General features: G+C 41.5%; 1 long non-coding RNA gene across 2 annotated transcripts in view; it reads left to right on the top strand.

The window, feature by feature from the left end:
- LOC311444315 overlaps nucleotides 1-14,480 on the top strand; it is a 433,519-nt gene that overhangs the window by 120,134 nt on the left and 298,905 nt on the right. Inside the window, exon 1 of one of the 2 annotated variants that reach the window (XR_014697808.1) lies at nucleotides 3,957-4,414. The exons of the other annotated variant lie outside the window; for it this stretch is intronic. This is a non-coding gene — a long non-coding RNA (uncharacterized lncRNA). Of the gene's footprint in view, nucleotides 1-3,956; nucleotides 4,415-14,480 lie in introns of those variants that run through there. 2 annotated transcript variants of the gene reach the window in all.

Genomic DNA, 14,480 nt, shown 5'->3' with positions numbered 1-14,480 from the left:
CTTCCTTTCTTACCTCTGACATCTCTCTCCTTCTTACTGTGGGCTTCTGTTTCATGGGCAGTTGATTCACCATTCAACACAATCAAGTATAAGAAGTGTTCTGGAAATGTAGATTGGGTTGAAGGCAGAGACATGTGGGTTTTGTAAAAAGCATTAGTCACCACTGAGATAGAAATTCTGATTTAGTTCTGAGAGGGCTGGCCAGCTGCCCTGCTCAATCCCTGAAGGAAAGCAGGGGCAGCTTCCAGTGGCAATGGTGGTTCTCCCCTTACAATCAAGTTCCAGTTACATGCGGAAAATAAAATTTTGACCTCGGCCTAAACTAGCCAAGTGTTGCTAGAATAGCTGTGCAGAAACATAGAACATTCTGGCAAACTGTGGGGCAGCTGTATGGCAAAGTGCACTTTTTTCTGTTATCTCATACAATTTTCTTGAGAAAAGTCTTTTTTCCCATTTTAGCTATATCCTCAATAAAGCTTTTGCAAACGTGACTGATAAATGTTGCAAAATCTTTCTCTTCACTAGTGCTGTTTTGAAGGGTCAGCAGGTTATGTTATAGCTGTCCTTACTGTCATTACTCAGTTCTTGTAACCTGCAAAACAACAGGTCATGAAGAGAGGAATGAGGAAAGCAGAGAGGGGCTCACAGCTTGCTATTGGAGCAAATAGTAAGTTTATTTGATTTTCTGGCATCCTCTGTATCATCTTTATTTGGTTACTTACAATGCTGAAGAGGAAGACGGTTGTGAAGTATGATATTTAAGGAAATAAACTGTCTATGGCTGTTCAGAGTGCCTTGTTTTTCATAAAGTCTCATTCCACTTAACCACAAAAGAGAGACTTTTAATTAGACTTTTGAATCCCATTAGGAAAAACAAATACCAATACTTAACTACTCATATATAACATGATGGAAAATTGCTAATGTAATTAGATTTTGAATAGTGTTAATGACACTCATTTCTTATTAATAAGAATTAAGTCTAATGCAAGACTGTATGAAAAATTGTTACTGCCTACTCTCCTACCCTTAAATGTAAAACAGTTGCATTTACTTGAAATAATTTATATTTTCTATTCTGTGAAGTCAGGCGGCACTGTGGTATTTTGTATCATCATAGCCTAATGGGCACATGACATGAATATTTTCAAGTGGATCTAGTCAACAGATAGATTTGAAATGTAGCAATTGGGTTGTGTACTCATAGAAGTATTATAGTTAGGAGGAAGACACTATAAAAGGAAACAAACATAAAATCTTAAGTTCAAGATGTACTGGAAATCTGCTTGAACTGGTCAGGTATTGGTGCATTAATCATAGAGTCACAGAATATCCTGAACTGGGAGGGACCCACAAGGATCATCGAGTCCAACTCCTGGTTCTGCACACAACTACCTAAAAACCAGACCCTATGTCTGAGAGCATTGTCTCAATGCTTCTTCAACTCCAGCAGGCTCAGGGCCATGACCACTGCCCTGGGGAGCCTGTCCCAGTGCCTGACCACCCTCTCAGTGCTGAACCTTTCCCTAACCCCCAGCCTGACCCTCCCCTGTCCCAGCTCCATGCCGTTCCCTTGGGTCCTGTTGCTGTCCCCAGAGAGCAGAGCTCAGCGCCTGCCCCTCTTCTCCCCTCATGAGGAAGCTGCAAGCTGCTTCCATGGAAAGATTTTTCATTAAAAATCTTGGCAACATTTATGTAGCAGAGGAAGGTGTACTGGTAGGTGGAATAATGTCAGGATGCAATTATGAAAACAAGTCTGGACACCTCTGCTGCTGTCATCACTTCACAGGTGACCTTGTTCGAATTGTGAACTATCTATATCAGGTGGCACATCAAAATACTTCATGGAAATAGCCCCAGGCTTCAGCCTTTCGAAATCCAAATCTAGACTGCTGGAACATGAGCGTAAAAATCGCAGATGAGTTGTGTGATTCTAGCAGTAGACTCAGGAGTGAACTATGTGCCAGTACAGAAGAGCTGAATAAAATTTGAAGCATGAGCATCGGGTTTTAAATAGCTCAAAAAAAAGTGTAGTGTTCATTGTGGTTCTGGGTAGAAATACAGGTACACCAACACCTCAGAAAGTCTGTCACTCCAGAGTAGAAGCACATGCACTACCACGTATGTTGTGGGAACGTTTTTTTGGGATTTTCATCTGTATGTCATTACTGGCACTTTTCACTTAAAACTTCATCAAAAAAATAAGTATACTTCACTGTTTATCAAAATCAAACTTGATTACTAAATTTGAATATGTATTATGTATGGTACCTACAAAATGAGTAGTGCATACCCTTGCTCGTGTTATTTTACAGAAATACCAAGCAGTATCTTCCGTTGTTTCTCTGGAAGTGCTGTTATAAGAACAATGTACATGGACTAGCAGAGTTCAGGGTTTCAGGTTAAGTATCAGGAGTCACTTGTCTCAGCTACCTTCAGTATCAGTATCAGACTTCATTCATCATGGTGTCTTATCTCTCGAAGCCCAGTTCAAGATCTCAGCCTAAAGAGGAACTTTCCTGGAGTTAAATGCAGAAACCTGGAAAGTGCAGCTCTGTAGTTCGTATCTTGTTTGTGCAGACACAGATGCAAGAAACATGAATTGGTCAAGAGGATTTTATACATACAGTCTTCATTTATATCCAGATCTGGGCTTTACATGACACTGTCCAGGGAAAATGGCATGAAGCCTTTTTATTTATTTATTTATTTTTTCAAAAGCAGAAGCCAAACATCTTGCAAAAGAAGCCCTGATGCTGTGCTCACATTTCTTTCCAGTCTAGTATATCTCTACTTTTGGAGCCTGTCATTACTTGTACAGTTTTTTCTTTGTGACAAAACATTGCATTCTGGCCCTTAGGCTGCCTTTCATCCTGGCATTCAATAATAACGGACAGCGTGTAAAGATCTGTAATCAAAAGGTAAACACCGCAGCATTGTGTACAAATAACTCTTTGAGATGTTTATCCTGAAAGACATCCAGGTTAACATTTTAGCTGAGGACACCAGGGAAAATTTACCTGGTGGTGAGCGAGCTCCCTGCTTTTGGTTTGTTCTGTATTTAGCTGTTTCCCAAGCACATTCAGCTCAGTGAGCATGCTGCATAGAGCTGCTGCAGGAGCAGAGACATTACATTTTAACATTACACCTCTCTGAAATTCTTTCCCTCCTGTTTCTCCTTGTTTTTGTCCTGATCCCTGTTTAAGCAGCATATGCTGGAGGGTTCTACAACCTTGTCTAAACGTAAATGTTATACCACTTTCACATTATTGCTGTGGTTTAATCAATACTGTCTTCTCAGACCTAGCAGCAGATGCAGTTATCCTGGTATAGACATGCTTGTATTATATAACCCTTTCCTGTATGACAAAGGGAATAAGCTGTATGGCATAAGGTGCTTTCTAGAGGTCCATTTATTGCTGTGCCATATGTCCTTCTAAGAGCTAACTGAGTTATATTTGGTGATGGTATGAGTATACAAGCAGAGGAGACAGCTGTCTAAGGAAGGGAAAATATAAGAGCCAACACAAATCAAAGCAGATAAAGCAGAGCTGTAAAGCGCCAGAGACAGCAGGAATTTCTTTGTCTTTGCAAACTATAAAACAAAGCAAAACAAAACAAAACCAAAAACAAAAAAAATGTTGACTGTCCTGGTTTAAAGGCCATGTGTAGAGACAGAGCAATGGAGCTCCCTGCTGCCAGCTGCACTGGCAGGCAGCGGGGGCTTCTGTTTTGTAGTCGTGGCGTTTCATTTGCAGGCCTCTCTTCTCAGTTTGATTGCATCAAAACTGTTGGGTGTGGAGGAATGGTTAAGTGAAATAGGACACGTGGATGTTGGGCAGTTAGGAGGCAATGGGCTAGTGAAGTACCGTACTCAACTCACATGAGTCTGGGCACGTACGCAGCTGGCTGAGAGCCAATCAGGCTCAAGGACACGATGCCCTTGGGCGATGGGGAAAGTCCCTAAGGCGGGATGGTGGCTAAAAGAAGGAGGAACTACCTGAAAAGAGCGGGAAATGTTAGCCAATCCTGAGCTTAGTTTTTGCAATATGTATGAGTTGATTATGTTCGAACTAGATAAAAGGCGACTGAGCTATCCATTAAAGTTGAAGTTCACTGTTCACTCATATTGAGCGTCTGTGTCTTCCTTCCGTCGACAACAATTGGCGCCCGAACAGGGACCGGTCTGAACGGGATTTGGACACTGCTGGCAGTGATCTTGGGCCACGTGTTCGACGGAATAAGGGAGGAACCGGTCCTGCAACGCAGCCCAGGAGGTGGAAGGGACAAGCATCCCCGCACCCGCAGCTCGGAAGGTGGAAGGGAGTCCCCGCACTCGGGATGAGCCTATAAAGGGTCCCGCCGGAAAAGCGCCGCCGAGGTCTTTGCAAAGGCTGCAACTGTATATATAAAGGTATGAAAGACAAGCGGCGTATAATTTGCTCTGTGTCTTCCTTCCGTCGACAACAATTGGACTTGTATGTATATAGTCTTGCAGGGACCCATGAATCCTCTCAGTCTGACCTCCTTCTATTTTAGTATGTGCTAGAGCCCTAGAAACGAAGGAAGTGGTTTAAACTTCCCAGCTAAGTTAAATAAGAGCACAGATTTTTGGAACTTGGTTTCTTTTTTGATTCCTTAGATATTGATGAAATATCTAATGAAGTATCACATGAAGAAGGTTTACAACTTTTATCACAGAATAAGAGAACATTTGTCTTACCTTACTTGAATTGGGATAGATGTAAATATAAGAGAGTAACAAAAGTGAGAACTGGAGTCTTTTTTCCAGTTTTTTCATTTTGTTCCTATGGCCCTTGAGCCCTTACGTGTGTGATGAAGTGAGTACACAAGGTACTTAGGCCACGGACAAAACACTGGGTTAACTCATGACGAATTGAGCTGTCCCAGCTGCAAACATGATTCAGTTCCTATAAGTGATGTAGTTTGGCCCCAACAGTGGCAAATGGTGCCCTGGCTCTAAACGTGTGGATCTCTATAATGCCTGCCTCATATGTAGCCTATTTGTTCAGGTTTCCAATACACTGTGAGATCTCTTGTACACAACTGCCATCGAGCAATTTCCAGCAAGTATGTCAAGACTTAGCTGTCCCTTTTTGTGCCTGTAATATCAGTCACCCCTGGAGAAAGCAGGCTGGCCGGGGTGGAGTATTGCTGGAAGCAGTCAAACTGTGGCCCTGCCCTCCCAACCAGCATGCTGCCTGTGCAGCTGGGCCTCCTTGGACGTGGCACAGTTAGGAGGGAGCAGGGAGCAGGATATATTCACCCTGAGGAAGGTGGAAGCAGGGAGAGAATTGTGGTGTCCTGGGGCTTCTCAGGAAGTAGGGTGACATGTCATTAGCCTCTCAGGATTCTGCCCAGGCCATCAGATCTGATTCAAGTGTGTCACTGTTAAGGCTTTCCTTTCAAGGTTTCCTTGGCTTCCTATAGCTCCTGTTTTGTTTTCAGATAAAGAACTGAAATACCATGGAGACAAGCTCCTTATAAACACCAAGCAGACAGTCGGGTCAGCCAGTTTTCAGCACATTATTTTACATGACATATCGAGTAGGAGCATAGTGAAGGCTGGCAAAACATCCAGTTAGATTGAAGCCAATCAATTGCCTCATGCAGTGGATATAGATGGGTCTGTTTATAATAAAAGAAGAATAAGCTCTCAGGAAAAAACAGAAGTGACATGCTATGTGGTGCATTTCTGTGTTACAATAAGAAAATCAGAGATTATATAATTATATTCTCTCTTTATTTGTGATATTTTAAACAGTAGCACCTTTAATCTGCCTTCCCATACCAGGTTTACCCCTATTAGTTGGAGATTACTACTTCTTCCTTAATTACAACAAAGGTAACAGGACTGCTTACAAATCAAAACAGCACTCACTAAGAGTAACTGTGGGTGAGTCACATTTTTAACCTGAATTATAACATTAAAAAAATAAATGAAAAACGTTAAATTCTCATGGCAACCTGTTGGTGACAGCAAAGTTACGTTCAAGTGTAGTGTGCATTCAAAACCAAGCAGAAATACCCTGAATTGAGCCTTGTATATTCTCGGGGAGAGATGGACAGATTTTCATTAAATTGCTTAATTATGTTTATATAAAAAGCACCTGGTTTCTTCTCGTTTTAAAGTGACTGTCTGACCTAACAATGCCTTGACTAAGTAAAGCAATGACTGAGGAGAAAATTGTAGATGCCAAGGTTGGGGGGGACCCTTTTGTTTCTTTCAGGCAGGAACAAAAATTCTCATTCACAGAGCAGATTAAAACTCGTCTTTCAAATGGAGTCACTGTGTTGTCCCCACTTTGTGGGCAAATGAAATCACTGTGATCAGGTGTGGGCTTGAAAAGGCACTTAATGTAGTTGAGAACAGCCTCACCTATTCCTTCAAGCCCAGTTTGAGGGTGAAATCAGATCCAGTGAAGTAGTAAAATATTTCCTTCATAGAATTAAATGTGGGTTATATTTTTATTTAAAAAGAGGAAATTGGAAAATTTCCTCTTTTTGGAAAAAAAGAGGAAAAGAAATTTTCAGTTAAGCCTATTCTAGGGCTGAAACAGTCATCTTGGACCCGTTGACTCCAGTGGCATTTTGAGAAATTTTTACAACTGAGTGTTTCTCAATGTTTAATATGATACCAACAGTCAAATATTGAACAAATGCAGTTGGCGAGCTTGGCTTGATGCTTGAATGTTAAAACTCTATTAACAAAGTGCGTTCTCCTCTTCTCCTGTTCCTGCTTCCCACCACTATCAGAAATAAGCTGTTTTGTTCAGACCTGCTGAATTTAAGTAGGATGCCAGGGGTGGAATCCAGCTAAAATGCAGCCCCAAGGAGGTTTATGCTATTGTGAATAGAAAACAGTGACTTTCATAAAGCAGTAGCTGAGTCATGCTAGTTGGCTATAGATTTTTTTATCCTACTGTTTTACAGATAAAATGGATCACTGTGGATGTATTCTAAATTAAACTTCATGATGGAAGAAGTATGAAAATAAATAATGAGAATCAGACTTGTTTGGGCATTTGTTTTTTCTGTGTGTAAAGATACAATAGTGTAGGTAACAAAAATGAAGTGATTTGTTCCTTTTAGTTTTGTCTGATCAGCTGTAACTCTGGATTATCATATAGATTTCCTGGAGATGAATCATTTACTCTGTTAAAAAAATGTGAAATGATTGATACCAATTTTCTGTTGAGAAAGCCATGTTTAGCTAAACTGCAAGCTTTCCCTAATGAAATCTGCCAAAATCAGTTGTCCACAAAATGCAGAGAGGCTGAAAAACAAAGCATGTTGATTACTAGCGAGGACCTATTTTTGCTGTCAATCAGGGCTTTTTATTTCAAACTGGACAAAACTTTTAAATGTGATTTTGTAAGCCTTTTGGAGCAAATCTTCAACATTTCAGAAAATTAAGAGGAATTGGTTTTTCAGGAAAAAAACTTCACTCTGAATTTTGTCATTTTTCATTGTGTTTGTTTGAACAGATTCAGTTGTGTATTTTTCATTCTCATATGAGAGACACATAAATAGTGGTTAGTCCTATGTTTTTACTTTGTTAGTCTTGCTGTCACAGTGAGCAGTCTAAGAAATGAATTCAAGAAACTGGGGTGTCTTTGAATCGTCTCCTAAGCTATATTATCACTCACTGCCTCAGGATGAAAAAAGGGGTAAAAGGGTCCTTGTTCTTTGAAGGGTAGAAATTCTGGAAACGTTTAGCTGATATATCAATGCCCTTTACGTATATATAGGTTTTTCAAACCGTAAACTATACGTTGTTGTAAAATGTTTGTGCTTCAGCTTCCTTACGAGTATACGTTGTCAGGAGAGCAGATTGGACAAGTTCCCGGTGCTGATGTTGAGGTTCTCTGCCTCCCTTGTGGCTGACCTGGACTGAGGCTGTGCCTTAGCACAGGGAGCACATTTCTTGCCCAAGTGCTGTGTAGATTGAATGGGTTGTAAAGCTCTATGAAATGCTTCTGTGAGCATTGCATATAAGCTGATGGTCTTCAATAATCACCGTAAGTTGCAAGCAAAAAGTTGTCTGCTTCTGTTACATATTTGTTTAGGTGACAGCACAGTAATGATGGTAGCTTTTCACGAAGTATGCATTAATGTTTTGTTACTTCTTTTGTGTTCCAGAGGAAGGGAAACATGTTCCTTCTCTCTGGGCCTGTAATTAGGAACAGTGTTGTGTGAAGAACTGTTGCTGTGCAGTTCTGTGTTGTTCACTCCAGTGATTTTATTCCTCTTTGCAAATTCAAGGGGAAACCTGAGGTACCAGTTTTGTCAAGCACTTTTCATATAATAAGCTTTTTTTTTTTTCTCAGATTCTCAAGTGCTGAGGATGTTTTACTCCTTTGATTAAGAACCTTTTTTAAAAGGTGCAAAGACTTTTTCTGTCTCATAATTCTCACTTGCACAATTGGTGCCTCCCTCCTGTCCCCCTTCCTGCTCCAGATGAGCTGTTCGGCTAAAAGGGCAATTTAGTCATCATAAAGGGATTTTTGTAGTCATGATAGGGTAAAGCAGAGCATTAAGATGTAGATGTTCATATGTAATAGGGAACTGTTTGAAGGAGACTTTATTGCCGAAGCAAATAGCTATTAGTTCACACACAGGCATACATCTGCAAATAGGAAACGTGTACATCTGTATGTCTTTGTCAACACAGTACCGACTGGTGAGGGACTGTAGGCATTAAATAGACATCAACTTAGAGGGCTCACGGGGCTTTGAATTACTGACAAATGCAGCTGTCCATCTCAAATACCATCGTGCTACCCCTCATCATGGCCTATTGTGATGTGACACTGCACAGCAGAATTGATGCTATACTGCATAGCAAAATGCAACATGATCTACCCTACTGCATCCGGGAGGGGAAAAATAAACATTGGCTGTCTTATCAGTTTGGATAACGAGTCTCTTATCAGTTCTTACAATGCTTACAAGCAGGTTAAGAGGGTATGTTTGCTAGTTCAGCATGTCTGTGCTGATAACACAAGCTATGGTGTGGTTAGCTCTCTGTAGGGCTGAGCTACCAGCAAGTTAGTTCTCTCCAACTGGAGCACTGTACAGTGAGCTGAAGGTGCAAACATTGACTAGCATACCCTGGTTAGAGCTACTGAAGAGTTATCACACTCCATCTAAAATGTAGACTTTATTCAAAGAAGTTGGTTTCTCCTGGCAGATTCTGGCAGTGGGCAAATCACAGATAAATGATATTTTCTTAGGTTTCATTGTACTCACTGTCTGGCAGGTAAAATTGACAATTTTGCCTAATTCTTCAATTCACAGTTGTACCCCTGGATTCTGGGTCCCTGCTCCTATAACATAATCAGAGTGGCAGGGACTGGCATGGCTTTTCCTAGAACTAGGAAAAGTGCCCTTCCTCTGTCTCGCTCCATTAGCTGACAAACAGAAGCATTACCTCTGTAATTTAGGTGGTGGTGATGTGTTCAGTTGCTGCTTAGTTGTAGCTGATAAAGAAGTATATTTTAAGCAAACTCTAACAAAAGATAGTTTTGTATTTGTTTGTGGTGTGTTTTTTTTTGTTTTTGTTTTGTGTTTTTTTTTGTTGTTTGGTTTTTTGCCTCTTTTGAAAGAGGCACTGTAAATGTGATTGTTTTGCTGTGCTTATCAGGACAGCTGGCACACAAACACATGGCTGTTTGCCTGTTCTTCACTCAGTGCTATCCTGGAGAGTGCCAGCTCGTTTTGAAATAATGGGTACAAGCCCGCTCTTGTATGTATGTATTGTTACAAAGGCTCTTTGGGTTCTAAAAGTACTGTGGAGATGGACATCAAAAGCAAGACATAAAGCCCTAATTAGGGATCTTAGAGGTGAGGAGGTTGTGTTCCTGCATAAGGGTGCCTGTGAGGCAAGTTTGGCTGGGATGTGAAGGAGAAGGAAGAAAGGTGACCTAGAGGGAAAATGAGTCATTGTTGTATTCTCCATTTTTCTTTTCAGAATATATCAAGCTAAACTTGCATGTACTGCCAAGTGGCCCCAGCTGGGGTTATGTTCCTGTCACTGATCATGCTGATAGATGTTTCCCTGTTTCTCTGGGTTTGTGCTGATCTATGAGAATGCTTTGATACGTATGGTATGAAAATGATACTGCAAGTGTTTTTCCTTTGTGTGAGAACCTGGAGCAGGTCTTTGGACTTGAGCAGAGCAAACATGGTTCTTCTGTGTCATGTAATACCAGACCTGTCCGGCTGGCTTCTTCTGAGTCTCAAAGTGAAATTAAGAGAGTATGGGAGCTGCTTTGTAGTTGGTTCTAATGCAGTTTGTTTTCTCTATAGGTAATATGTTTTATTGTGATCCAGACGATAACAAAATTGTTTTGGAAATGTCCCATTAACTGATCTAGTAAGGAGAAACAGCATCTGAAAATGCTTGGTAAAGGAAAGTAACTGGGCTTCAATGGCAAGGAACAACAGGCTTGGTTCTGCTCCAGCATCTGCCAAATCAAGTATTTGAAATTCCTGTTCATTACACAGCATAAAAGAAATGGGATAGTAACACTGGAGAATCATGGGGAAATGAGTGACTGTGCCTCACCAAAGCATGACTGTAACAGTAGGGAATTATGATGCAAAAGCATGCTGGTCTTGTGGCGTAATCGCTAAAACACATATTGTGTGGTGTTCTTTATAAAGGCTTTATTGCAGATCCTTTTATATTAACATACTGTCATGAGGCCAAAATTGGCATCATCTTTGTAGCGTTCTGGAGGGGAACCGTAGTTTCTCTTGCCCCTTTATCTAGGGCTTATAAATGAAAAAGCACTTAGTAGGATTTGTAGTCCTCATTAAATTATTGTGCTACTGGATTTATCTTGTCCTGAGGGTAAAAGCTACATGTCCTCTCCATTTCTTTACAGAGCTGTTCAGATGAAGTGCTCCCAGGACAGAGCAAATAGGCACTGTGGTAGAATTGCATTCCGGAGGGAAGGAGACAGGCTGTTTTAACTGCTTTGCTGCTTGTCGTAATAGCTAGCCAAGCAGTACGAGTAGGAATGTGCTGGTTGGCCACTTTACATGTCTACTGACCCGGAATCTTGCCAAGGGCCAGTCATTCACAGTCAAAATTAAAGTCCCTTTGACTGTGCCCTGACACGCATTGTTTTAATGGCAGCAATCCATCTGTGCCTGCAGCTCCAGACCAGTTCCGAAATGTCTTCCATCTTATCCGTAGTGCTGGATGCCAGGTGACAGAGTGGGGATGTACTGGCTTCTTGCTATCCAAAAGCACTACTCATTGACATATTGCTAGACTTGGGGGGAAACATTTTTAAGTTACCCCCCTCATTTAACTCCTCACTGCATCAGCTCTGAGGAAAGAGCCTTGCATCCCTACTAGAAAACAAACACAACTGTGCGTTTGTTACTTTGCAGTGAGGATGGTCTGCTCTGTGCTTGATGTCTTTACTGGATGAGCAGGGGCAGGGACCTGGCAGCCATTTCACCTGCAGCACAGCATCCTGCTGCAAAGTAACAAACATGCCTGCTGCTCTCGTCTGGAGAGTAAATGCTGTGGTGTTGGTGGTATTCCTTTCATTGAAAATAAAGGTATGATCTGCAGAAATATGATTTGCTTATGCACACAGAGCAAGGGAAAGTTCTTTCCTATCTGCTTTACAGTAGGCAAGCTTGGGTGGCTGCAAGCAGCTTTAGAAGGGAGCAGCTTAGCTTGCTGGGCAAAAGCTTCTGGAATCATAAGACAAAAGCTCAAAAGGTATGGCATTAATAGGGAATGATTTAGCTGAGAGAAGGATTTCTTGGTACCAGTGCTGCTCTGACGTTGTCACAAATTGCACCTGCACCAGCACAGGGTAAAGCACTGCCTTCTGTACCCATCTGCCTGGGCTGGAGCCAAGTGGTGCGATGTCATCTTGGGTAAGGAGCCCACTGGGTAGGGGATTGCTAAATGGTATCATCTCTCTTCTAAGGGAGTGTGGGGAGAAGAGATGTACACATGGAAGGAAGTGTAGGATGATAGATGGTAGGTTTACAGGTATTTTTGAAAAATTAGACCATGAAGAGTCTGAACAGTTTATGTGGGGGCTCCAGTGAAGTTCAGGCAAGAAGGGCAAAAAGTAAACAGCTCATTTGCGTTATCTGTTGGTCCCACAATGTCCTTTCTCTATTTTACTTGTTTCAGAATGATCCATTTCTTTTTAACAATATGTTCTGTGACCCTCAGTGCTTGGGGCAGAAAATGTAAATTTTGTTCCTTAAAGTTGTCATAGATAAATACAGCTTTTTAAGAATAGTGAGAACAGAGGCTGAGAAGAAGAGCCAAGTGTTGTGTATTTAAAAACCCAATTTGCCCACCCTTCCCTCAGGAAACATAAGCAAGTCCATTGGAAGTGCTTGCTTTGCCCACCTGTATTGTAGCTTTCAGAAAGGCAATACTAGCATTTTGGTGAAATTTCTCACTAGGTTTTGGTTTACCTTCCCATTATCCCTGTTTTCCCCTTCTGCTTGTACATGCTGATCTCTGTTACTGTCTTAACACTCTTCCCTGCCCGCTGACGTGTTCCCCATTCCATTTCTGTGTTGTGTTGTCCTCCAGTCCTTCTTCCAGCCTTGCTTTCTTCCCCTTTCTCTTTTCTCGTGAGGTACATCAGGGCAAGCTACAGGCATGGAGGAGCTTGCAGGGAATTCAAACCACCACCAGCCTTTCTACTTGGCTTTCCCCATGTGAGGGCTGTTTCTGCCTCCCTGAGTGGAGGCAGTAGTTGACGTGAAGGTGAGGGGACAGCTCTTCTAACGTCTTCCTTAGTTACATCAAGAAAAACAGTTCTCTTGGTCTGTTTTCTGTTTGTTTGTTTCCCACCTCATTTTAGACCCTTTTCTTGCTCTTTGATGGGGCAAATATATCTGAAGTTTTTCCTGTCATCTTAATACAGCAAAATTAACGTAGGCAAGTGTGAAGAAGCCAGGGACTCATGCTGTCTTACCAGTGACGGTCTGAATTCCAAGTACAGTCGTGTGAGTACAAGAAATTCCGCTGTAGTTTGTTTAGCTAGGTTGGAAAATGTTGTGATAGTAAAACAAATTATGATTGTTTCTTCCATGTAAAGTTTGCCTACTAAAACTATTTCTGGATTTGACCATATGTACGTACACCCTTGTAATTGCTAGGTATATGATGAAGCTGTGACTTAACCACAACTTGTTCCAGGTAGCTTTCCTTCAGTGCTCTAGGAGGAGATTAATGTTGGCAATTGTTATGCAGTCTGTGCAGCTTCGGATTTAATGCTGTCTGAACCAGAGCAAGGCACACCAGGTATCTGAAAGTGTCCTTCAGCCTTTCTGCCTGTTGAAGCAGTGGTGGCAGACTGTGTGGAGCTCATCACTGGGAAAAGGCCGTTCTTCATACCCTGTGTGTTGCCGCGAGAGTCGGGATTAATGCATCGTGGTACTTGGTGATTGTTTTCTGCATTGGCTAAGCAGTGCTAATTTCAAGATCAGGATCTGTTGGGCACTATGCAGGTAGTATGGTCAGTGGGAATGCACATGAGGTAAGATGTGTCTTCTAGCTTCCTACCACTCCCTCCACTCCCTGCCATGCCAAAGCATTTGGCTTTCAACTGCTTGCAGAGGGCTGTGGTAACTCAGACTCATGGCCAACTAGAAGACCTTTAGCCACATCATTTGCTCTCTGGAGACTTGAAGCATTGCCAAATTCCTCTGGAGGAGTGTGTTTGTATGGGTGTGAATATTAGTCTCAAGGCTGACAGGTAGTCAGGCTGAAGGACAGAGAACTGGTGGCATGTTTTCAAGGCCTGTTTTTCCATCTCTTCCCCCCAGTCGGAGCACACAGGTGAGGCACTCATACCCACTTCTGATATGTGCCGCATATCTGTGGGCTAAGGAAGAAGGGAGGGTGGGATACACTGGCAAGAGTAGCTCCTACGGCAAACCTCTGTGAAAGCAAGGCATTAGTAATTCCAGTTCATGTTACAAATGTGTCTTTGTGCGTCTAATGTCTATTTTATATATTTCTGACCTTTATTTCATGGCCTTTATCACCATGGTATCTTAGTGCTGAAAGAAGATTTTTGGCTTTGTAAGCTTTAGATTATTGATTTTTTTCCTGTAAATGTCTTTTCTGATTCAAGGAAAAAAAGAAATATGTAATTTTAACTAGTGGAACTCATATCACAGCCAAATTCAATATTAATGTACTAGATAGGCATACATCAAATATTACCTTTTAATACCCTTATCATTGCTTTTAATGCACTTCTTTGTTCTGCAAGCTCAATATGTGGAGGATTTTTTTTAAATAGGAAGTTAAATGGCATTTCGTGTTGATTCTCAGCTCTTTAATAGGTATCTGCTATCAATAGCAGTGTCCTGGAGGCACATATTGAAACCACACTGCCTACCCCATTTCTTTAACTAGAACTGTGCTCACACTTCTAATGACATGATATTAA

Source organism: Aythya ferina (genome assembly GCF_964211825.1).
Source record: "Aythya ferina genome assembly, chromosome: 14".
Taxonomy (NCBI): domain Eukaryota; kingdom Metazoa; phylum Chordata; class Aves; order Anseriformes; family Anatidae; genus Aythya; species Aythya ferina.
This window is presented reverse-complemented; position numbering and strand designations above follow the sequence as displayed.